This window comes from Trichosurus vulpecula, chromosome 6, assembly GCF_011100635.1.
Source record: "Trichosurus vulpecula isolate mTriVul1 chromosome 6, mTriVul1.pri, whole genome shotgun sequence".
Taxonomy (NCBI): Eukaryota; Metazoa; Chordata; class Mammalia; order Diprotodontia; family Phalangeridae; genus Trichosurus; species Trichosurus vulpecula.
This window is the reverse complement of record NC_050578.1, coordinates 193,272,244-193,299,627: the sequence shown is the minus strand read 5'-3', so window position 1 is coordinate 193,299,627 and position 27,384 is coordinate 193,272,244. Positions and strand designations below refer to the sequence as shown.

Here is a 27,384-nt window from a genome sequence, read left to right as displayed (position 1 = left end):
ACTCCAAAAGCTGTCATGTTCTTTCGGCATTCCTATTATGGAGACACGTTTTTCTTTGTGGGTTTTTGCTCAGTTCTTTAATTTCACTGATGCCTGGAAGTCCCAATATGGAAACCACTTTCACTGATGCAGAACAGAGACATGTCTGTAATTCATAGTCAGAGAGCTGCCTGAGGCATCAAGAGGTTAAATGACTGTAACCTGGTCACACAGCTAATATATCAGAGGTAACACTTGAATACAGGTCTTCTAGACTTCAAGGATAGGCCTCTACCCCCTTCCAGCCAGTAATCCTGAACCCAATTCACTCTGGAGCTCATGGATTGGGCAATAGGTCCCTGCCCTCCTAGCACAGAGTGAATGTAAATATCAAATAGTAACTGTTTCTCTTTTGGCCAGGAACCCTGAGGGTCTTCTCCTCCCAATTTGATTTTTTTTTGAGTTTCTGATTAAAGGGGCCATGCCTTGATTAACTTCTTAAAGAAGCCTATTCACTGAATGGGCATTACCTCACTCGAAGTGAGAACCTGAAAAGACCTTAGGCTGAAAGGGCCAGGATCTCCCATTGCATCCTGGGCCATCTCCAGTCATCCTGATGAATATCTGGTCACTGGACCCGGATAGCTCTGGAGGAGAAAGTGAGGCTGGTAACCTTGCACAGCCCTCTCTCACTCAAAGCAAAGTCAACTGCAAGTCATGTCATCATTTCCCTGATGCCACAGTCCTCTTTGAGAACAAAGGACCAACACAACAACAACCAGCCCCCTCACCATGGCGCCTTTCCTTCTTCATGCTATTTCTTTGGAAATAAGGGCAGCTATCTTTCTTGTTTTTTTTTGTGATGTTGTTGTTGTTGTGCGTGTGTATGTTTTAGTATGACAGTGGAAATGACAGTGGGTTAGAGTCAGAAGACTTCTGTTTGCATACCATTCCCTACACTAACTAGCTTGGTAAGTTATTAACCTATCTAAGACTTCTTTTTGTTTGTTTTTTAACCTATAAAATGAGTATGATAATATTTGTAATATCTACTCCACTGGGTTGTTGTAAGAAAAGCAATGCAAATGTGATTTATTATTATTATTACATTTGTGTTGTAACCATGGGAGCGAAGGGGGACCAGTTATATCAGGGGTAGCATTATAAAAAGAGAATCTGAGAAAACTTTGTAATTGTTACTTTGGGAGAGTACATTGTATGTAAAATGTCTGCTAAATGAACTAGACCAGTACTTCCCTTTTTACATGCATTTGAATTCTAGCTGCCCCACCCTGCTCCCTTCCACATACCTACATATTTGATTTCTTTTCCCTTTCTTTCTCTTTCTCTCTTTCTCTCTCTCTCTCCCTTCCTTCCTTCCTTCCTTTCGCAGTCGGGGTCACGTGACTTGCCCAGGGTCATACAGCTAAGTAAGTAGCTGAGAATGATTTGAACTCAAGTCCTCCTGATTTCAGGGCTGGGGCTCTATCCACTGCACCACCTAGCTGTCCCATATTCCTTTTAAAAATAGAAGTTTCTTATATGTGGACAGAATCTTTATGTAGCTAAGCTACATGCCTAAGAGGAGAGGGTAAGAAAGGAGACTTGTAAATACAAATTACTCTGACAATGCGGGCCTAGTTTCCAAAGAACTTTGTGTAGATTTGTTAGGGTCATTTGTTAACCACATCCTGTTAAATGTACCTTGGCTGACTTTCCCTAGTTCATAGATTGCATAGAATTGTAGTACGTAGAATGTTCAAAGTGTAAGGGACCTTTTCTGTGCCTCAGTTTCCTTATTCATAAAGAGAAGAGATCAGACAAGATGGTTGCTATGGTCCCTTCCAGTTCCTACGTTTTATGGTTGCATTCCAGTCTCTCCTTTCTCATACCCGATCCCACATTTTATAGATTAGGAAACTGAAGGAGAGGAGAAGACAGTGAGACTAGAGGATTGGGATTTGCCCAAAGTCTCACAGCTAGCTAGGGATAGAGATGGAAATAGAATCTGGGTCTCTTAGCCCAATGGCCATTCCATTACTTTTGTTTTTTACAATTCTTTTAAGCAGCTTGGTGTGCATCTGAATATTTATGGTACATTAGACTTAGAATGACAGAATCTTAGTGCTTGGAAGGAATTGCAGAATTCTTTTCTTCTAGCCCCTTCCATCCCCCTGGAGTAACAGGTTCATCCCCTCCACAACATCCCTGACAAGTGGTATTCCAGCCTCTGCTTAAACATTTCCAGTGAGGGCAAGCTCACTGTGTTACCAAGGCAGCCCATTCCCTTTGGAGATGACGTTAATTGGTAGGAACTCCTTTCTTACATTGAGCTGAAATTTGCCTGGTTTTTTCCTTAGAAGAGCATAGCATGCACTTATTTTAGCTGTGACCTGAAGTCTTCTTACACAAAAACTTTCCACTGGCATTAGCGGGAACCTTGCCTGTGTGCAGATAGAAAGCCAGGCTCCAGGAGAATATTTTCTTAAGCATTTATTAAATCCCTCATGTTGACTATCCTAAAGTTCTAGAGGCATACAATGCTATTTAATAGATAAATAAATAAGCCACTGGTGATAATGCTCAGGAAAAAAGCCTCTAAGAAATATTTTAATGTTTGAAAACATTTAGTTTTAATTTCGACAAACACCAATATTAATCCATTTGGTATAGCTCCACACCTAATTTATATATATATATATATATATATATATATATATATATATATATATATATATATATATATATATATATACATACATATATACACACACACACACACACACACACATATATATATATACACACACACACACATATATGTATATATATACACTTACTTTTTAAATTAAATTAAAACACACACATATGGTATAAAAGGTAGTTTCTTGCACCAGGCTTTAAAGGGGGGTTCTGAACCTGGGGTCCAGGGAATGTGGGTAGGAAAATATGACATCTTTATTTTCACCAACCTTGGGCTTTCTTTGTAATCCTATGAAGAGAAGGGGTCCATAGGCTTTACCAGACTGTCAGAGAGGTCCACTACATGAAAAAGGTTAAGAAACCCTACTCTAAAGGATCCTAATTGACGACCTTGTCCCAACCTTCTTTTTCAGCCTTACCACACATGATTCCCATCTGTACCCTCTATGGACCATCCAATCTGGCCTTCTTGCCACTGCCCACATGCAATATACTATTGCCTATATCCATTCCTTTAATAGGCTCTCCCTGGTGCCTGGAATGCACTCTCTCCCGGCCTCCACTTTGTTTCCTCCAATGCTCACCTCCTAGGTGAGGCCCCAGACATTTCTTGGGGAAGTCAGTCAACCAGTATTAATTAAGTGCCTGTTATATACGGGCACGGGGCTAAGTACTAAAGTAGGCACTTAATAAAAGCTTGTGGATTTACTGGCTAGTTTAAGTAGTTTCTATTGGTTAATGTTTACTGAGTATTTAGTCCGTAAGCATATGATATAAAATACAGACAGTGTCAAGAGAGTATATTTTAGACTCATTCTTCTACATAGGCACATATGGAGCATGAGTTCCTGTTGCTGCCATATCTCCATATTCCAAGGAGCCATGACTTCATCTTATTGGATGATCTCTCCACCAGCACCAATGATATAGCTCTTGTTTAAACATTTCAGTCGGGCCTGACTCTTTGTGACCCCATTTGGGATTTTCTTGGCAAAGATACTAGAGTGTTTTGCTATTTTCTTCTTCAATTCATTTTACAGATGAGGAAACTGAGGCAAACAGGGTTAAGTGTCTTGCCCTTGGCCACAAACCAGTAAATGTCTGAGGCCGGATTTGAACTCAGGTCTTCCTGACTATAGGACTGGTGGTACTCTATCCACTGTGCCAGTAGGCCTTAGTTAAGAAAGCTCAACAGACCATCTTATTGGTGGGATAGTGGGATATAAGGCATTGGACCTACAGTCAGGAAGACCTGAGTTTTAATCTTGCCTCAGGTACTTAATTGTTGTATAACCCTGCACAAGTCAGCATCTGAAAAATGGAGATAACAGCACCTATCTCAAGGGGTTGTTGCAAGGATCAAATGAGGAATGTAGGTAAAGTTCTTCAAGAATCTTAAAGCACCATATTAATGTTAATTACTATGATTGTGATTTCATTGTTACAAGGACCTCTTTATATGAAGAAGCTACTTATATCAGCATAGGTCAGTTTGTATTCTGCAACTTAGTCTTAGAGAGTTGTCTAGTGCATTGAGAGATGGAGGAACTTGGCCAGGGTGATACATCTAGGAGGTCTCAGAGGCGGCTCTTAAGCCCAAGTGTTCCTGACTCTAAAGTCAGCTCTCTGTTATTATTACTATCTCCATCATTATTAATTTCATAAGTTGCTGTGGCCAGAATAACTTATCATCTGGTGGTCAACCCTTTGGTGATGATCCTATCCAGACTAAACCTTGGCTGGACCTCAAATGACAGAAATGTAAACTGTCAGCAGGCTTTCACTTGAAGCCTTTCCCATTGGTTAGGACCAGTGAGAGCTTCCATTCCCCTGGCAGAGGCTTTGAGAACTCAGGGTCACAGTCATGCCGTGATGAGACATTGGAAGAAGATTTTAATGAGAGTTGCCTACATAATTCTCATTCATTTTGAGAAATTCGAGCCTATTATATCAATGAAAGGTGTCATGACTAAGTTTGTAAAGAATCATTTGTGCTGTTAAACCTGTATAACTAGATCTAATAAATATAAATGTATAATTTAAAATAATTGCGATAAATAATCATGTGTATCACCAGATATAACTGAAATCATGTAAATTTTTGCACATAAACCACCTCCAGCTTGGAATTAATTACTGCACATCAACCCCAATAATTTGGTGAGCTGTGATGTCTATTGATTAACATAAATGTACATATATATATTTTAAAATATAGGATTAAAGTGAAAATACTGTAACATAGTAGTATTATATGGGATCTAAGCAAAATTACATTCAACTCAATTAACTGTTGGTGACTGAATCCCACGGCAGTTTATCCACAACACATCTCGCTTTCAATTTCTTTGTGATATCATTGCTTACTTTAAATAAATCCTTTTCTGGTTTAGCCACCCTTTCAATTTATAGCCCAGCAGGAGCTGGATGGGAAAGAACTTTGTGATTCCTTCACATTAACCCTAAATTCTTAATCACCACCTCCAGCTCAGAAAATATATGAACTGGGTAGCAATTCATCCAGGCAAAGGAGTGAGGAAAAAGAATGCTTTTCTTAGGGTTGGTCCTTTGCAACGATCCAAGAGATAATCTTTTCCCTTCCAACAAGAAATAGTGAGCTAATAATGTGATACACACACAGACACACAGACATATACATACATACACACACACACACATATATATATTCACACACATATACACATACCTACATATATGTATGTGTGTTTATATACACACGTATATGTATACACACACACACACACACACACACACATATATATATATGTATATTAAAGATTAAGGAAGGATGGGATGTGAGAAAGTTGCAATGCTTTCCAGGGTATTCTAAGTCTTTATAATGCGACATAATTTAAGTTCATGATTTTTTTTTTTGTGGGGGGAGGCAGCTCATGCTGTGAATTCATAGACACACCTTTATTATATTAGGCTGTAAGCTCCTCAAGGGCAGAAATTAGACAGCCTAGCATAATAAAGGTGGTTTATTAGTCTTATTCATCTTGATATTCTCCTTAGGATCTAGCACACTGTCTTCCACAAAATAGGGGCTCAATTAATATTTGTTGAATGAATGGGTAAAGACAAAAGCAGCGTTCTTGGACTAATATATGTGATTTTGCATCGTCCACCATTACCTACCAGTGTTCTGGATCATCAAGCATTACGTTACTCCATGAATGCATTTTATTTTTATACCTGCATCATATGTTCATACCATGGATAAGCTAAATGAAAATACATTATTTATCTATGCATTTAAATCAACCCTGTATCCATCCTTCACTCTCTAAAACAGAATATAGTTTTCAAAGACTCTTGCAATGTCTGTTGGCAATCGTAATTGCTGTGTGGGACACTGTAGATTTAAAACACCCAGGGAGAAAAGTCAGAGATATCATTGCTGCTAAAAATCTGCCACATCTCAGGCATTCCTACCATTGTGGGGGCAACAACAGCAGCCATGAAAAAGATGAACTAGCACATGGAAGGTTGCTTGGAATATTGGTTGTGGTCTATAGCCTATACATTATTTAATTCTATATTTTTGAAATAGAAAAGAAAATCATGGAATAAATTATTCAGGAGACAGAAATGTGTAAAAAGTAGTTTAAATAATTCTCAACCTTGTAGGTAAATATCAATACAATAAATAAATAAAAATAAATAAACAATAGCCTAGAAATCACTAAATATTCCCATTCAGAGATTTTTCAGGATTTTGAGCTCACTATTTAGGCTAGGCTTCTAGTGAGGGGAGAGAAAGGATGGCAAATTAATTTTTTTGAGAAGGAATTTGGCAGAATGATGTTTTTTTTTTCAGAATTAATAAACGCCCCAAACCAGTTTAATTTCCACCTGTCCCCTTTAAGTTTCTGAATGACTCAGGCTACTTGATCCCTTAGGCCCCGAAGTGCATGTGCCTCTATCTCCTAGGTATTTTCCTCTCCTCTAGGTTTTGCCACTGTTAGGGAATAGTCATCATAGGCTGTGTGTCTACATAACTGCTCAGTCCTTGTTAGCAATGTGCAATGACATTCTTCAACCCTTCAGCCAGAGTCCTCAATAAGAATTTGGCCCCATATTCCCTATCCATACTTAAAGGATCATAGAATCATGGAGATACAACTTCGGAAGGGACCTCAAGTCCCCTAGTCCAGCTTTATTGCCAAGTATGACTCCTACGTCACCCAACCTTTGCTTCACGACCTCTGGTTACGCCTTTCAGTACAGCCCATTCTGTTATGGAACAGCTCTGATTATTAGGAAGATTACATGTGTGCCACATTTAATTATCTTATAGCTTCCACTCGTCGGATCCTCTTTAGCCTTCTGTGGACAAGTAGAACAAACAGGATTCATCTTTTCACACGGTAACCTCTCAGCTATTTGAAGACAGCAGGAGAGCCCCTCCTAAGTCTCTTCATTTCCAATTCCTTCATTTTGTCTTCATGTGATATAGTTTCAAGTTCCTTCATCAGCAGCCCACTCTGGACGTGCTCATACTTGTCGATGCCCCACCTAAGATATGGCACTAAGATGCCATATTGCTGACTGCAAGATGCAAGATTACAGATATTGTCTGACCAGGACTCAGTATTAGCACTTTCATATCCCTCGATCTGGGCACTAAACTAACATAATATAAACTAAAATAATATATAACACATAATATAAACTAAAATAACAGCAAAGGAACATTGCAATTTCCTGAAGGCAATCTAGCCTTCCTCCTCTTACTAAATTCTGGGCCCAATTCATCATCTTTTCTGTTTCTCTGTCTCCCCCACTCCCTACTCACACATAGGTTCATATACAACTGTTGGACCAACTCTATATGTTGTTTATCTAACTAATAGAATGTTGTAATCTGTGCAATAGACATCCTTCAACTCCTGACCTCTAATCTTGCATGTCCAAGTGCCAATTAATATCTCAAACTGCATGCCCCACAGACATCTTAAACTCAACATGTACGAAACTGAAATCATTCTCTTCCCACTCCTCCAAATCCTCCTCTTTTCCAAATTTTACTCTTCTTCTTCTTCTTCTTCCTCTTCTTCCTCTTCCTCTTCTTCTTCCTCTTCCTCTTCTTCTTCTTCTTCCTCTTCCTCTTCCTCTTCTTCTTCCTCTTCCTCTTCCTCTTCTTCTTCCTCTTCTTCCTCTTCTTCTTCCTCTTCTTCTTCTTCTTCTTCTTCTTCTTCTTCTTCTTCTTCTTCTTCTTCTTCTTCTTCTTCTTCTTCTTCTTCTTATTGTTATTGGCACCACCATCCTTCTAGGCACCCATGTTCTCAAACTAAGTGTCATTTTTAATTCCCCACTTTCAGACTTCCCTCCACCCCCACATCCAACCTATTGACAAGACTTGTCCCTCCTAACTCTGAAACTTCTCTCATAAATATCACCTTTTCTCTCCTGACACTGACACCACCCTGGTGTCACCACCTTGTACCTAGACTGATCCAGATCTCTCTTGTTAGTCTGTCTTCTTAAAATGTCTCCCCAGTACATTCCATCCCCTGCTCAGCTATCAAAGTGAACTTCCTAAAGTTCTGACCGTGTCATCCCATCTTATTCAACAAACTTCAGTGGCTCCCTATTATGATGATCAAATATAAAATCTGCTGTTTGGCTTTGGAAGCCATTTATAACCTGATCCCTTTCTACTCCAGTTTTACACCTCACTTCCTTCAATATACTCACTTTTCTAGTGATTCTGGCTTTCTCGCTGCATCTCACACAAGACATCTCATCTCTAGATTGAAATTTCAATGCTGTCCCCAGGCCTGGAATCTTCTTCCTACTTAGCTTTGCTTCCTGGTTTCCCTGATTTCTTTCAAATCTCAACTAAAATCTCACCTTTTGCAAGAAGCCTTTCCTGGCCCCCCTTAATGCTGGTGCCTTTCCTCTGTTGAATATCTCCAATTCATACTGTACATATCTTGTTTGCACATAATTGTTTGCATGTTATCTCCCCCATTAGATTATAAGCTAACTGGGGGCAGTCATTGCTTTTGCTGCTTTTCATTGTATCCCAGCACTTGGCATAGTGATTGGCATATGGTAGGTGCTCAATAGATGCTTCTTGACTTGACTTGATTTGATCTACTTAAATGTACCTGCATGTGTACATGTGTGCATGTGTGTGTGTGCACATATGTGATTAGAACAAATTTTTTTGAGTGGTCACGGATAATTTCCCAGGAGTCTCTGATTTATTTCAAGACTTACTGTAACTAGCTCAATGTCGTACACAAATAGAAACATCTCCTCAAATGTTTCCCAGAAACAGTAACCCGTCCTTGCAATGTCAATAGTCTACCAGCATTATTGTCTGGCTGTGGGGTCATGAAACACCACAGTCTTCAAAGAATTAAAAGTGAGTCACATGTAGGAAGCAACAGAGAAACCCATGGTGGACCTGAGAAGGTTACAACATGTAAAAAGTAAAGAAGTTTGAAAAAAGGGGTTCGGGGTGGGACTGGTCATAAAGCCAGAGCAAAAGCTATAAAAGTCAATAGCCCAAGGGCTCTACTGGTATCTTCATGATGTCAGGAGAAACTGAAGAAGACCCTCAATATATTAGGTTGACTCCCTATGCCTAATTTATGGAAGGACATGGAGAAGAGTCACAAAGGGTTGGCGTGGATCGGTTACAAGCTGCATTATTAGAGGGAACTTACAAAGTGATGAGATAATTAATCCACTTGAATATTTGAGTAAGATCTCATCATATCCCACTAATCTGTAAGAAGAGCTTGCTCTTCATAAAATCATGGAATCTTAGGTTTGGATGAGACCTCAGAGGACAAGCCAGTCTAACTCATATATTAAAATAAAAAATCCCCTCTCTATAATTTCCAAGCTCCAATTCTTTACCCTTTGTGTGAATATTTCTAGTGAGGGGAAACCCACTGTATTCCTCCAAGCCAGCCCATTACACGTTCAGAATGTTTTAATAATTAGAAAGCTTTTCCTTCCATGGAGCTTAAATCTATCTTGCTACAGCTTTTACCTTTTGCTTCTTCTAGTCTTCTCTTCTAGGACCAAGTGGAAAAAGTCTAATTACTCTTTCACTTGACTGCTTTCATATACATGAAGACTCTGACCATATCTCCCCTAAGCATTTTCTTCTCCTGTCTAAGTACTCCTATTCTTTCAGCTGATGCTTGCTTTGTTTTGACTAAAGCCTTTTACCAGCCTGGTTACCCTTTTCTGTAGTATCTCCAGCTCATCAAGCCCCTTTGAAAAGTTGGTTCTCAGGACCTAACACAGCACCAGGGCAAAGGAGAATGTGGCAATCACTTCTGTTGGCTCAAGAATTCTTAGCTTTGGGTTCACGTACCTGGTGTTAAGAAATATATATATTCTATCACATATCAATATTATTGATTTCTCTTATAATCCCATTAATTTTATATTCTTGAAAACATTATTCTGAGAAGGGATCCGTAGGCTTTACTGGAGTATGAAACAAACAAACAAAAAAGTTAAAGAAGAAGGAAACATTTATTAAGTACTTACTATGTTTCAGGCACTGTACTAAGCACTTTACAAATATCATCTCATTTGATCCTTACAACAGCCCTGGGAAGTAAAGCTTAGCATTATCTCCATTTTATGTGTGATGAAATGAAGACAGACAGAGGTCAAGTGACTTGCCCAGGATCACACAGTTAGTAAGTTGGTGAGATCAAATTTGAATTCAGATCTTCTAGACAACAGCACAAGCATTCTATCCGTTGTACCACCCACCTGCCTATTGGTTAAGAATCTCTACCCTACCTGGACACCAAGTCTCTCCCAATAAGCCTAAAATCATGTTAGATTTTAGATACTATATCACATGACTTACTCACATCATGTTTTACTGTACTTTTTCAGATCTTTTCCAATAAACTACTATCTATCCAAATCTTCTACATCTTATATTTCTGACACTGATTTTTTAAGTCAACCGTAGGATTTTACATTTATCTGTATGACATTTCATCTTACTGTAGTCTGCTCAACATTCTGGCTTGTCAAGATCTTTCTGAATCCTGACCCTGTCATCTAACATGGTAAATATTCTTGGTAATTTTATGTTATCTCTGAATTTGATGATTGTACCATCTATGCCATCATCCAAGCAATTGAGAAAACTGTTAAGCAACAAAGGGATACACACACACATACATATATATACATGTGTATACACAGTATGCACACATGACATATATGTATACACACTACACACGTTTATATGTGTAGTGTGTGTGTGCGTGTTTGCATGTGTGTGTGTATCCCTAGTCTCTTTTCAATCAGTTTAGTGGGTTATAGAATATAATTGGCAAAAAAACCTCTTTGTTCCCTTTTCAAGCTTCAATCAAGATTGCCCTCAATGTGTGAGCAATTTTTTTCTCATAAGACCTTATAGAGATAGGAAAGTAGGCACATAGGTCAGTAACCGTAGATTTTGTTTTTTATCTTTCTTTTAGGCAGTAATAAGGTTGAAGAATTTTTCTAAACATTTGTCATCCTCCCTTCTTTCAGATACATTGAACATTGATCCTAAAATCACTTTCTCTGTGTATACATGGTCTAGTTGAGTTGTTTTTCCCTTCGCTGTTATTTAACACCATCTCTACTTCATGTAGGAAATCAGGAACTATGATGGTCAAGTCCAAATATGATGGCTCCATTGTCATTGATAGAGAAAAGAGTTTGTTACAGAATTATGAATATAATTTTTTCCACTTTTCATATTTTTGTGTTTACCTTCAACTTTCATTTTTAAATACCATTTGAGTAATTTAACTTTGTTAGGTCTTTCACCAAACTTTCTGTGTTTTTCCTTCCATTACTTTATTCTGTTACTTTATGAGGCAGTTCTGCTCATGATCTTCTACCATCATTCCCTGCAACCTTTTATAAATGAGTTTATATTCTAAAGTAATATTTGGAATTGCTCTTGGCTGCTTTCCCTTTCCACTTGGCAAGGCTATCGAGTGTTTTTATGGTTGATGCAGATTCTGAGGATATTTTTTAAGGTTCCTCAAAAAGAGGCAATGCTATGTTTTTTAAATTCCCTTAGTAAAAGATTCTTGATTTTTTGTGTATGTCATGGACCCCTTTGGCACCCTGATGAATGCCAAAAGTAACAATGGTGTTTTTAAATGTGTAAAATAAAATACATAGGATTACAAAAGAAGCCAAAAGTTAGTGAAAATAAAGATGTAATACTTTTTCTTACAAGTTCACAGACTCCTGAAATCTAGCCATAGGACCTTTGAGGGGGTCTATGGACCTCAGTTAAATAAGCCTTGACTTAGAAAATTATGTCAATATGTATCAATGTCCGGTCTTCTGTCTGTTTTTTTCTTTTCTCAGGTTTAACAGCTTGGTTAAAGAGATCAAGTTAAAGATGTCTCAATTGTGTACCATATCTCATATTTATTTTTTCCTAATTCGGTATTGATTAGTGGTAAAATTATATATGACAGCTGATTTATAAATAGCACCTACATCAGAGAGCAGTCTTTTTTGTTCATTCAAATATAGTCAATTTTAATTTTGTTGATATTTTCTGATGCTTGCAATATCTAATGCCTCCTGATACTTTTCTCAAAGAAAATTAATAATACGCAGTACGAGGCTTTTGTATTGTCTATTAGTTTTTGGTTTCTCATTTCTTACTCAGAACCATATGTTGCAATATTTTTTCATTGTTCTCTATCCGTACATTTACAACAAAATCATATACATTGAAGGATATGATTTGTTTTGGAAGATAATGGTTTTTCCATAGAATTTCTGTACTTTACTCTCTGGATTGGCAAATAATTGTCATAGTATTTTTTTCTTGAAAATGCTTATCATAAATATTACAATACAAAATGGCTGAGTGTCCCATGAAATGTTGTTTCTTGTTGTTTTTGGATGCATAACAAAAATAACTCCCTCAGCTCCCTTATTTGACTCTCCAAAGGCATCATCCTTCTGTTTAGTTGAAACTTTCTTTTGTTTCCTGGATGTATTTATAGTGAGAATGTCAAGTTTGATATGATTCAGTTTCTCTGGCAGTATGCGCACTCATTCATTCCTGGACAAGGATCTCACATTCAGAGTGCCAACAGTTAAGTTGATATCTTAAAAGTGTGGGATTCTTAGCACTCTCTGTCCTCTCTTCTTCCACCTTGCCATCATCACTGCAGAAGATGAAGCTGGCCATATAAGGCTGAGGGATGTTTTGCATTTTTTTTTGTTTTGTGTCATAGGTTGTGATTACCAAGGGCTCAGGATTTAGTATCAAAGGGCTAGCCTACTGTTGATCAGCCTTGTCATATTTATCTAGCCTGGACCTTGGGGAAAAACGTTAACTAGCAAACACTTATAAAATGGGTACTATAGGCCAGCCGCTGAGCTAGACAATGGGGATATTAATACAAAAATAGTCAGCCCCTTCCTTAAAGGAACATACATTCTGTTGGGAGGAAGCAACATGTTGAAAGGCTAGTAAATACATCTCAAGATATATAAAAATGCACATTGATGAGAGTGGGCACTAACATTTGGAGGAAATCAGGAAAGGCCTCTTGAAGAAGGTCATGCTTGAATGGAGCTTTAAAAGCAACTAAGGTTTTCAAGAGGTAAAGGTGAGGGGAGAGAGTATTTCAGGCAGGGGGGACAGCTTGGGAAAGGCATGCAGGTGGAAGATGGAATGTTATGTGATGGGAAAGCAGTCTAGTATACTAGGAACTGTTATAAGGATAGGATTGCAGGCTGGAACCAAATTGTTCACCCCTTTAAATATGAAACAGGGAAATTTGTCAGTGGGAAGTCACTGAGGGTTCTTGAACAAAGGAATGTTATAGTATAGCCTGGTGTAGCCTGTGAGAACCCAGGGCCCCACTCTGGACACCATAAGACACTGGAGTAGGATTGTGGTGGTGTCTTTCAAGATACCTTTGCTTAAATGGTGTTCTGATTTCTTCTCTCTATTAAAACTATCAACTTCTGTTTATTTCTGGGTTTTGATGGCAAACAACTTCAAATAGTGGATGAGATAATCTAGGATGATTAGAATATTTTTGTAGCAAGAAGGTATAACTCCATTAATGTATTATTATTATTAGTTAACACTTTGCAATAATTTTACTAATGATTTTCAATCTCATTAGCAAGGAAGTACCATAACAAGAGATTTATGTCTTCAAATAAGACAAAGTTAATTATAATGGGAATAATTGATTATTATGAGTTGTTTTTTTCCCTTAACTTGATAACTGATAAGCTATCAGGGCCTGGATGGTATTAACTACAGCTCAGCTAAAATTTCAGTACACCAGAAATCCACATGCAAATTTAATTACTCAAGTTTATAATGTACTCATAGGATTCATTAAACTCCACAGGGTCATTTATATCTAGAAATCAATGAGCACATTATGCAAATATGTAAATGTGGGCGTTTCTATCATCAACATAAACAATTCTGATGATTTAATTTGTGGTAAATAACTGGGTTAGGTAAGGAAACAGTTGATAAGACCAGGCTCAAGTGGGGAGGCTTGGTACCTGCTGGGCTAAAGGGTATGTCAATGATATATTTAAATTTTTCCCCTTGTTTCCTCTTTTGGGAACAGTCCCAAGATGTATCTGTTCTGTTTCTATAAGAATATATTAAAATTATATATTATTTCTACTAGACTCTCTGAAGGCAGGGATCATGTATTATCTAAACTTTGTATCTCACATAGTACCTAGCACAAGGCTCTGCTCATGATAAGTACATTATCATTGTTTGTTGAGTAAATGAAAAGTTATAGAGACAAAAAGGGAACTCTCCATGGGCTGAAACAGTAAAGGAAGATTTCATGGAGTTAGGGCTTGATCTGAGCCGGCCTTGAATGTGTGGGATATAGGTAAGTGGAATGGTAGTGGTAATACATTCTGTGTGATGAACCAGTATAATGATGAAAGCAGGAACAAACATGGCCTGTATTGAGGGTGAATAAGAAGACTATTCTGGCTAGAACAAAGAGTTTGTGTTGAGGAGTAATGGGAGATAAGTTTGGATACTTTTTCAATATTTCAAAGATTAATAATTTCATGAGACTTTACTCCACCAATGCAGATTACAACCTCCCCACTCCTTGGTAAATAGCCCTTGTGGATTGTTGAGGCTGCCTAAATTAATTGTATGGTAGCCAACATTTGATAGTGAGCCTTTCTGCTTTTAGCAAGGCTGATTCTTAGATGATAGACACACAGTCTCTGGTTAGGTCCGGATTCAGAGTCTATCACTTGGTAGAACTTCTCAGAGCCTGTATATTATTAGCCCAGACTTCAGGAATTCAGGGTAACCTCCATGCCCCAAAGTGGAGAGATCTTAGGGATAATGCCACAATGCACTTGCATGGCACTTTACAGTATTTAAGGCACTTTATATAGATTATTTAATTTGATCAGTTAATCAACAAGCATGTATTAAGCACCTAATAAATATTGAGCATGATGGTAAGAGCTGAGAATATGAGAAAAAAGTCTCTGCCCTCAAGAAACTTACACTCAATAGGGCAGATGACATATATATAAAACACACACACACACCTATACAAGACAAAGAGTGGATGGAAAGCAGCTTTAGAGGGCAGAGTACTATCAGCTGATGTGTAAGCGGTGAAGCCAAGGATCAAACCCAGATGTTTTGATCACTATTTCAGGGTGCTTTCTACTCTCCAGAGTTGGGAAACTAGGGATCTGCTAAAGGTAACAAACAACATAATGAGATCATGTTTTTAGTGGAAAGAGAGCAACTCTTGACAAAACTATTCATTTATTAGAGCCCTTCCGCCCAAGCCCCTGTTCTTGCTCATCTCACCTCAAACCTTAATGGGTAATCTCTTGGAGAGTGACGCATCCCAGGGATATTTTAAGTGGCAGTAGAAAACTTGTACTCAAACTACTACTAATAATAATATTGATGCTGATAGATAGCATTTATATAGTGTTTTAAGATTCATAAATTGCTTTACAAACATTAATTCATTTGATCCTCTCAAAATCGAATCAGGCAAAGGTTAAGTGACTTGCCCAGGGTCACACACGTAATAAGTTTCTGAAACTTGAATCCAGGACTTGCAGGGTACAAGTCCAAAGATGCACTACCCACTGCACTACTTAGGGGCTCATATAAGAACTATAATGATAAAGTTCTCTCCACCATCCCTTTTCCTATACCAAACAGATTTAACATAGCACTTTGGAAAGTGGAATATCACACCTGATTTAGATACAGAATTGCAGGTTCACACAATGTTAGAGACAGGAGTGAATTTAGAAATAATCTAGTCTAACTCTCTCATCTTACAAATGAGGAATCTGAGGCCATACAGGTGATATGACTAATCCAAGGTCACACATAGTTGGTGAGAGATGTCAGGTATCATGATTCCCCAACCCAATACTCTCTGCACCATACCAGGATACCTCCCAATGTGTAGTTCTCAATTACCAGTAAGGCCAATTATAATGTTCATTCAGGGACTTAAAACAGAAAGCACCATAAGGAGAGAAAACCAATGAATTATGGGTCCATAGCTGGAATTTCCACATTTGAATGTTAGAGTTGGGATAATTATGGCTTAGGGACTAATCATTTAAAAAGATTCATTTCTGGATTGGAGCTAATTTTGAATTTTACAAGTAAAAGTATCCCATCTGAGACTACTTAGTCTTGATTCATTTCTCCCTTAAAGTATTTATGTGCACAATCTATAAACATGCAAGCTCCATAAACAAAAGCATGCTGCTTTTAAAGAAAGGATTCAGCTTGAAGACCACAGCAGAAATCCATGGGTATTTTTACAGGGAAGCAAAAATCTTTGAGAATGAGAGGCAGCAAGAAATGGTTAGGGGTACTTTCCATTTAACTATATAGGGGATTGTACATCTAACCCAAATTTGGTTCTACATGTCAATGAACTACCATTTTTACAGGGAATTAAATGGTGCATGGGGTTGAAGGCCATATGCTGAAACATGCAAGATGTAGCCACCAGACAAAATGTTGGATTAAAACATCTTTGGGAGAAACCAATGTGTTCTGATAGCTTAGCTGGTGGTTTTCAATGATAACTATCATTTTAGTACTTGGGAAAAACAGCCCAAAAGGCCTATTCCTCCAGATTCTCACCTTTTCTCTCCTCAACAGTGTCAGATTGATCCCAAACTTCCTTCCCCCACATCCACATCATTCCTCTTAGTCTCTGTCTCTTGCCATTCAAATACCCGGACTGGAAAGAACCTAGTGGATACTAAATCTTCCACTTGTCAAGTATGCAGTGTTAAACTGGGAGTCCCCGAATTCTAGGGATGTAAGGAACCTCAGTGTTCATCTAGCCCAAAGAAATGTCTGCTAAAACATACCCCATAAGTGGGCAGCTGGCTTCTATCCCAAGAGCTTTGAAGGGGTGGGCATACCTACTAAGGCAGTTCATTCCATTCTGGAACAGCTCTCATTGTTACTGATTACTGACATTAAGCCTCGGTTTGTCTCCTTGCAACTTTCATCCATTGTCACTATTTGGGACCAGACAGAACAAGTCTAGTCTCTGTTCCACATCAAAGTCTTTGAAGGCAGCTATCATGTCTACCCCTCCCCTCCAGCCAGGTCTTATTTTCTTCAGTATATACACCTTCATTTCCTTCAGTCAATCCTCATATGACATGGATTTCAAGGTCTGTCATCATCTTAGTTCCCCTCCTCTGGATACTTTCCAGTTTAGCATAATGGGATTGAAGACTCAAAACTGAAGACACCTCGGAAGCCATCTAGTCCAGCCCTCTTGTTCTATTCTATTTTTAAAAATAACATTTTATTTCCCCCCAATTGCATGTAAAATAATTTTTAACACTGACTGATTTTTTTAAAAAAATGTTTTGAGTTTCAAATTCTATCCCTCCCTGAGATGGTAAGCAATCTGATATAGGTTTTACATGTGCATTCATGTAAAACATTTCCATATTAGTCATTTTGTGGAAGAAAACAGAAAAGAAGAAAGAAAGAAATAAAGAAAGAAAGAAATGAAGGAAGAAAAGAAGAAAGAAAAGGAAGGGAGGGAAGGCTGGACAGAGGAAGAAAGGAAAGAAGGAAAGAAAGGAAGGGAGGGAGGGAGAGAGGAAGAAAAGAAGGAAGGAAGGAAAGAAGGAAGAAAGTGAGGGAGGAAGGGAGGGAGAGAGGAAGAAAGGAAGGAAGGAAGGAAAGAAGGAAGAAGGGAAGGAAGGAAGGAAAGGAAGAAGGGAAAGAAGGAAGGAAAGAAAGAAGAAAAATAGTATCCTTTGGTCTATATCAGATGCTATTAGCTCTTTCTCAGGAGGCAGTTTTTCAACATGAGTCCTTTGGGATTGTCTTAGATCACTGTATTGCTGAGAATAGGTAAGTCATTCACAGCTGATCATCAAACAATATTGCTGTTACTGTACACAGTGTTCTCCTGGTTCTGCTCACTTTACTCTGTATCTATTCATGTAAATCTTTCCAGGTTTCTCTGAACTCATCCTGCCTGTCATTTCTTATAGCATATTAATATCCCATTGCAATCATATACCACCACTTGTTCAGCCATTCCCTAACTGATGGGCATCCCCTCAGTCTCCAATTCTTAGCCACCACAAAAAAAAGCTGCTGTAAATGCTTTCATACAAATAGGTCCTTTTCCATTTTTTAAAACGTCTCTTTGGGATACAGACCTAGTATTGGTATTGTTGGTCAAAGCAGTCCTCTCATTTTACAGATGAAAAAAACTGAGGACCATATAAGTTATGCAAATTACACAAGACCAATGCTCTTTCCTGTCACAGATGGCGGAGCAGTTACAAGGAGGAAGCTGTCCCATAAGCAGCACAGTAGAAAAAAAAGAGCAATAAACTTAGATTCAATAGACTTGGGTCTGAATCTTAACTCTGACATTTACTAGTCTGAAATTTCACCTCTTTAAGTCATAATTCACCATCTGTATTTCTAGTACCTTCCTTCTGTTGATTATCTCCAATTTAACCTGTATACAGCTTGTGTACCTAAGTGCTTGTGTGTCATCTCCCCCATTAGACTGTGACTTCCTTGAGAGCAGAGAATGTCTTTTACATTTCTTTTTGTCTTTAGCACTTAGTATAGTACCTGGCATATAGTAGGTGCTTTATAAGCGTTTATTGAGTGACTGACCTATCTATAAAAGGAAGACAATGAAAACTTGAATTCCCTATCCCAATAGGGTTGTTGTGAGGGAAATACTTTGTAAAACAGAAAGCCAAATAGAAATGTGAGTTGTTATTATTCCTGGAAAGGCCTGGAGGTTGGAGTAGTGGTACCTAGATGACTGACTTCCAACTAGTCAGTCAATAAATATTTATTAAGCACCTACTATATGCCAGGCATTACCCTAAGCATCATGGATGAAATGAACTATCCATGAAAGTCCCTGATCTTAAGGGGTTCACAGCCTAAACTCTCCTTCTATGGAGCTATGCGACTATGAGATTTTTCTAATCGAGTTCCCCAGCACAATTCATGCAGGACAATCTAAATATTTCATGAACAAGACCCAGAAATCACCTCTTGAAAAGATTTGGGAATGTGGAAGCCTCTCTCTCTTCAACAAAGTTACTTCATGTGCCCAACATTCATAGAGTCATAAAACAGGCAGTATAATCAATTTATAATTCTTCTGCCCTTACATTCTTTTTATCTCTCTCTCAAGTCATATTTTTTTCCTTTCTTGTTCTACTTTGCATTTGAATAAATGTACCTACTTATCATCTCGCCTTAATAACATCTCTTCAAAATTTTCTCTCTCTCCGGGTTTTGTCATTATAATAATTTTTCCCTCGGCAGAAAGTATATTGTAGCTATATGGGCTTGTGGCTACTGTGAGAAAGAAAGTTTGAAAGGCAAAAGCAACGAAGTTATCCTGGTCTTTATGACAAAGTACTATCACAACAGAAGCCCAGCTGGAGCAGCAATGACAAAAGGTAGGACTATAAAAATGATGGAAATCAGGAAGGACAGGCACTTTAGAGAAACAAACACCTTCCACGCAAGCAGATAGGGCAAACACAACGCTGAAAATGCTACCTGGAAAAATGGTTTGAAGAAATAAGGACAAAAACATAAAATTCAAATGACAGCCCAACCAAGGGAGATAAACCAGAGGCAGACAAATAATACAATTTTACTAAATCAAGCCGACATCTCCCCTTTGACTTTAATTGACCTCAGCAGGAATATGAATTGTGAGCTACGTACAGTAAAGGTAGGACAAATCCAGGAAGAAAAGGATGGTGGCCTGATGTTATGATCCTGCTGGGCCTCACAAGTTTCTTTTTGTCTGGTGACATGTGAATTCGAATAGGAAATACCTGTAGACACATCCAGTATCATCCAATACAGAATACAAAGTGGCTGGTTTGATATTTGGCAGAAGGAACACCATTTTCTAGCACTGTGTGAAAGATGCATTAGAATCTAAGCTCCTTGAGGGAAGGGACTATTTTTGTTTTTATCCTTTACATCCTCAGAGGTTGGCACAGTGCCAACCGTGTTGCACATAGTAAACACTTAATAAATGCTTCTTTATTTATCATTCATCAAAAAAGACCATGTAGGCCTTCTATAAGATGCCAGTGCCTGGTTCTTGATATATCATGTCCAAATAAATGCCAATTTCAATCTGTGGCTTCTTCTTACAGAACTCTTCTTATATTGAGACATCAAGAGGGTGCAAAGGATACAGTGTTAGATTGGGAGTCAAGAAGAACTGAGTTCATATCTTGCCTCAGACACTTACTGGCAGTGTAACTTTGAGTAAGTCACTAAACCTCCGTATACCTCAGTTTACTAATTTGTAAAACTGGGAATTATAATAACACCTAACTCCCTGGGTTGTTGTGAGGATAAAATGAAATAATATTTGTAAAGCATTTTGCAAATCTTGATGCTTTATATAAATGCTGGTTCTAGTTATCATCATCATCATCATCACCACCACCATCACCACCACCACCACCACCACTACCACCACCATTATCATTACCACCACCATTACCATTACCATCACCACCACCATTGTGGATTTGTCACAGGAAGGAGAGTTGGGAGAACTAAGTTGATATCCTGGTTGGACAATGGATGGCAAATTGAAATACTTTGGGAAAATAATCTAATATCTCACCTCTCAATGTTACATCTATACCTATGGACCAGCAACACCAGGACTGTTGAGTATTAACTAACTGGTAAATTATATTGATAGATGAAAGACAATACCCCAAAGAGCAGAGTCAAATGGTCACAAGCCCAAAAGGATGTTGGAATCTTTTCAAAAGATTTTTTGATGTCAATTATGTGGAATTGCTTTTGATAGCCACAGACTTCACTGCTTTAACAAAGAAGAGGTGACATCAGATATTGGCCAGAACATTAGCATTCACATCTATTTTTATATGCACTTATTATGTTCCTCATTACAAGGTAAAATCTTTTCAAGTAGGGATCATTTTATTCTTTGTTTTTTTATCCCCAGAGCCTGGTGTGGTGTTTGGCACATAGTAGGCACTTAAAAATACTTTTTGATTGATTAGGGAATTTGTAAGAGATGAGAGATTTAAAGAAATCTCATCAAAATCCCCAAAGTAGTTCCCTAAACCATAAGGCTACTGTGAACATGTATGCATTGATAACCAATGTGATCATCTGTGCAGTTTTAGGCAGTGGAGATATGAACAATATCTCACCAGTGGATAATATCAGTTGTCAGGCATATGCTTTATAACACTCAGAACTCGTTCTTGTTTTTGCAAGCTGCTGGTGGATATCTTTGATTTCCTTTCCTGCTGCAAAGCATTTTAGAGATTTCTTTTTCTTCTTTTACCATAGAAGTTAATGGTAGGGAAAATTAAAAAAAGAAGGAACTCAAGACAGCGGACAGAATCATCAGGAAAAAAAAAACCGCTTATGTACATCTTTTTTTTTTAAACTTCTGAAAGAATTTTAAGTCAAAGACTTTTCTTTCTGGAACCAAGACAGAAAAAGCTATGTAGCACATAAATGCGTTGCTTTTTCTGTAGCGACTGAATAATTCTCAATGTTGGGTTGTGAGCTACCATCTGAGGGGGCAGGGCTGGCAGGAGGGCCCAGGGGCCAGGAGGTGAATTAATTAGGTTGGTGATACGGCAGAGTATGACTACCCCATACAGAAAAAGAACCATAACTGAGACATCAATCACCTCAGGAAGGGGCATATGAAAAATGGCCATGTAGGAAGAAATGGGTGGGAGACAAGTTTTGAATGCATCAGACAGGGCAAGTTAACAGAGCAGGCAGGGAATCTATGCTGGACATGAGACAGAGCACAGGGCTGAAGGCGGAAGAGCAGATTCACACTGATGGAGTGGCCATTAAAAAGTGGACAAGAAAGTCCCTCTCTGCCCTGGTCTGATACATACTGCTGAGTGTGGGTGGGTTCAATTTGTGCTAGTAGCCAGAGAGAGAGAAGGGCAGGTGATAGTGGATGGAAGTTACAGGGCAAAATTAATTTGGAAGAGGATAATTTTTTTTTAATGATGAGAGCTGCTTCAAAGGAGGATGGGTTATCTCAAGTGACAGTGGGTTACACCTCAGGACAGACCTTTCAGCAGAGACTGGATGACCAGACCTTAGTGATACTGCAGAGAATAAGGCCAGAGTAGAAGTCCCGGATAGCTCTGTGATTCTGGGAAGGTTTACCTCATAGCAGACCCAGGGGCTCAGAGCAACACTGGAGCACTGGCACTTGGCATCCCCAACAAGAATGCCTCTGACCAAATTATGTCCATTTAAGAAAAAAAATGCATTCATAAAAGGAAAATCGATGTAGTGCAACATACACCTCCTTCAGAAGCACATAAGTAATACCGAGAGTGGATAACTCGAGATAAACGCAGCAACAATAATGCCTGCACAGTAATCAGCAGGGTAACAAATCCGTACAAATGAGGGAACGACCCTTTCCTTTGATGTGCTCATCCTCAAGCTGTGGGATATTTCCCACGCTGCACACACAGCCATTATAGCGTCGCTTCTTCTGTATTTGCAGCAACAACGGGGTGTGCTTTTTACGTGCTGCAATCTGCCTTGTTTTGCAGAGATGTGATTTTCAGGGGCTATCGGGGAGGCACAAACAGTAATAAACAACAACAGGCTTCTATGCCTATGTAGTCCCAAAGGAATCACGTGGTGTTTAAAAAAACTTGAAAGAAATACATATGCATGTGTATATATATATATATGTATATATATATGTATATAAATATATGCACACATATGTATACACCTGTATGTGTATCTATCTATCTATATATATATATATATATATATATATATATATATATATTACACATACACATATATATTCATCAGGACTATTATATTCAATTTTCCTAAATCTGATGCCATAGCTTTACTGGAGGTTACTTGTGATTCATAGATCATAGCATTTACAGTGCAAAACCATGGATTGTGGAGGTAATCTGGTCTAACTTGCTTTATTTTACAGGGGACACAGTTGAGGGGGAGATGAGTGAGACTAAAGGAGGGAGAATAAGGGCTTAAAGAGACCTTAGAGACTCTTGAGTTCAATCCCTCATTTTACAAATGAAGAAACTGAGGACTACGGCACTGCTTCTCAAAGTGTAGTCCACAGACCTGGGGGGGGATGACCCAGAGACCATCTTAGGGGCTCTTCAAGGTCAAAACTATTTTAAAAAACAATACTAATGGGCTATTCGTCTATTAAAAAGGATTCCTCGGGGCAGCTAGGTGGCATAGTGAGTAGAGCACTGGCCCTGGAATCAGGAGGACCTGAATTCAAATGCGGCCTCAGACATGACACACTTACTAGCTGTGTGACCTTGGGCAAGTCACTTAACCCCAACTGCCCTGCCTTCCTCCCTCAAAAAAGAAAAAGAAAAAAAAAGATTCCTCCCTTTTCCAAATACATATCTGTGTGAGGTCAGACTTTCCTCATAAACTTCAACTAAAACAGCAAATGGCAAAAAACTGAATGCAGAAGTAGATATGAATACCCACCTGTCTTCCATTAGGCCAGACTTCGAAGAGATTTGCAGAAAGTATATAAAACAATGATACTCTTCTCACTAATTTTTTTGGGGAAATAATTGTCTAAAAATATGTTATTTATGTTTACGGGGGGGGGCGGAGCCAAGATGGCGGCTGGAAAGCAGGGACTAGCATGACCTCCCTGCCGAGTCCCTCCAAAAACCTATAAAAAATGGCTCTGAACCAATTCTAGAACCGCAGAACCCACAAAACAGCAGAGGGAAGCAGGGCTCCAGCCCAGGACAGCCTGGATGGTCTCTGGGTGAGGTCTATCCCACAGAGAGCTGGGAAAGGAGCAGAGCAGAGCCCAGCCTGAGCGGCGTGGACCAACCAGACCAGGAGCCGGGCGGAGGGGGCCCTAAAGCCCTGAATCAGTGAGCTGTGGCAGTTACCAGACTTCTCAACCCACAAACACCAAAGACTGCAGAGAAGGTTTGTGGGAAAAGCTGCGGGAGTGGAAGGAGTTTGATGTTCGGCTTCCAGCCCCAGGGGCAGAAGAGGTGGGGCAGCTATGGCTGTTGCTGCTTCTGGCCCCAGGCCCACCTGGTGGGAGGAATTAAGTGGTGGATCAGAGCAGGAGTGAACAGCCTGCTGAAGATCTAAGCCAAGTCCGCGTTGGGGGTTCTTGGGGAAGGAGTAGTGCTGGTGTGACAGAGCTGGTACCTCCCCCCCAAACGTGAAACATAGAACTCTTTAGTCTACAAGCAGTCATAGTGGATGGAAGGGGCCAAGTTAGTTGGTTGGGAATATGGCCAGGCAGTGAAAATGCACCCAGATTCAGTCTCAGACTTTGGATTCTTTCTTTGGTGACAAAGAAGACCAAAACATACAGCCTAAAGAAGACAACAAAGTCATAGAGCCTACAACAAAAGCCTCCAAGAAAAACATGAACTGGTCCCAGGCCATGGAAGAGCTCAAAAAGCATTTGGAAAAGCAAGTTAGAGAAGTAGAGGAAAAATTGGGAAGAGAAATGAGAAGGATGCGAGAAAACCATGAAAAACAAGTCAATGACTTGCTAAAGAAGACCCAAAAAAATACTGAAAAATACACTGAAGAAAACAACACCTTAAAAAACAGACTAACTCAAATGGCAAAAGAGCTCCAAAAAGCCAATGAGGAGAAGAATGCCTTGAAAGGCAGAATTAGCCAAATGGAAAAGGAGGTCCAAAAGACCACTGAAGAAAATACTACTTTAAAAATTAGATTGGAGCAAGTGGAAGCTAGTGACTTTATGAGAAATCAAGATATTATAAAAGAGAACCAAAGGAATGAAAAAAATGGAAGACAATGTGAAATATCTCCTTGGGAAAACCACTGACCTGGAAAATAGATCCAGCAGAGATAATTCAAAAATTATTGCACTACCTGAAAGCCATGATCAAGAAAAAGAGCCTAGATATCATCTTTCAATAAATTATCAAGGAGAACTGCCCTGATATTCTGGAGCCACAGGGCAAAATAGAAATTGAAAGAATCCATCGATCGCCTCCTCAAATAGATCCCAAAAAGAAATCTCCAAAGAATATTGTCGCCAAATTCCAGAGCTCCCAGATCAAGGAGAAAATACTGCAAGCAGCCAGAAAGAAACAATTTGAGTATTGTGGAAACCCAACCAGAATAACCCAAGATCTGGCAGCCTTTACATTAAGAGATCAAAGGGCTTGGAATACGATATTCCGGAGGTCAATGGAGCTAGGATTAAAACCTAGAATCACCTACCCAGCAAAACTGAGTATCATGCTCCAAGGCAAAATATTGACTTTCAATAAAATAGAGGACTTTCAAGCTTTCTCAGTGAAAAGACCAGAACTGAATAGAAAATTTGACTTTCAGACACAAGAATCAAGAGAAGCATGAAAAGGTAATCAAGAAAAAGAACAAGAAAAAGAAATTACAAGGGACTTAACTAAAGGTGAACTGTTTTGTTGACGTTCCTACATGCAAAGATGACATGTATGATTCATGAGACCTCAGTATTAGGGTAGCTGAAGGGAATATGCATACATATATGTTTATGTATATATATATGTGAATGTGTATGTATGTATGTATATATCTATGTGTATATACATACATATATATATATATATAGAGAGAGAGAGAGAGAGAGAGAGAGAGACAGAGAGAGAGAGAGAGAGACAGAGAGAGAGAGAGAGAGAGAGAGAGAGAGAGAGAGGACACAGGCTGAGTTGAAGATGAAGGGAAGATATCTAAAAGAAATAAAATCAAATTAAGGGATGAGAGAGGAACATACTGAGAGAGGGAGATAAGGAGAGATAGAATGGTGTGGATTATCTCACATAAAGGTGTCAAGAGGAAGCAGTTCTGTGGGAGGAGGGGAGAGGGTGGATGAGGGGGGAATGAGTGAACCTTGCTCTCATCAGATTTGGCCTAAGGAGGGAATACCATACATACCCAATTGGGAATCTTACCCCACAGGAAAGAAGAGGGAAGAAGATAAAAAAAGGGGGGATGATGGGGGGGAGGGCTGATGGGGGTGGAGGTAGTCCAAAACAAACACTTTCAAAAGGGGACAGGGTCAAGGGAGAAAATTCAATAAAGGGGGATGGGTTGGGAAGGAGCAAAATATAGTTAGTCTTTCACAACATGAGTATTGTGGAAGGGTTATACATAATGATACACATGTGGTCTATGTTGAGTTGCTTGACTTCTAAGGGAGGGTGGGTGGGAAGGGAAGAGGGGAGAGAATTTGAAACTCAAAGTTTTAAAAACAGATGTTCAAAAACAAACAAAAAATGTTTTTGCATGCAACTAGAAAATAAGATACACAGGCAATGGGGTGTAGACATTTATCTTGCCCTACAAGAAAGGAAAGGAAAAGGGGATGGGAGGGGAGTAGGGTGACAGAGGGGAGGGCTTACTGGGGAACAGGGCAACCCGAATATATGCCATCTTGGAGTGGGGGGGAGGGTAGAAATAGGGAGAAAATTTGTAATTCAAACTCTTGTGAAAATCAATGCTGAAAACTAAATATGTTAAATAAACAAATGAACAAAAAAATAAAAAAAATAAAAAAATATGTTTACATGTAATGGGTTTCTTATGGTTATTTAAATGAACTAATAAATATTTTAAAATATATTAGTTCCAATTTCTAGTATGGTTACTATTTACAGATATAACCCATATAAACCAAAGCTCTTTAGGTTCCTCATTAATTTTAAGAGTGTAAGAGGGCAAAGGAGTCCTGAAAACCAAAAAGTTTGAGAACTGCTCATTTAACAGACAGGAGATTTGCTTGTGTCAGAGATGGGATTTAAACCAAAGTTCATCACTGTTCAGAGTAGTGGTTTTTAACCTGGAATCCATATACCACAAAGCGGACCATGGACTGATTTCAGGGGATCTGTGACCATCAATGAGAACAAAGTTACATCTTTATTTTCACAAATATCTAACTGAAATACCATTTTCTTCAATTATATAAAAACATTACTCTGAGAAGTCATCTCTAGACATTACCATTACTACCAAAAGGGCCCATGATACAAAATAGTTAAGGACAGCTGATCTAGAGACAAAATGGA

General features: G+C 38.8%; 1 protein-coding gene across 7 annotated transcripts in view; it reads right to left on the bottom strand.

Annotated features, from left to right (window-relative positions):
• Positions 1 to 27,384, bottom strand: part of LDB2 (LIM domain binding 2) — a 418,128-nt gene that overhangs the window by 103,174 nt on the left and 287,570 nt on the right. The gene's annotated exons all lie outside the window — the stretch shown is intronic.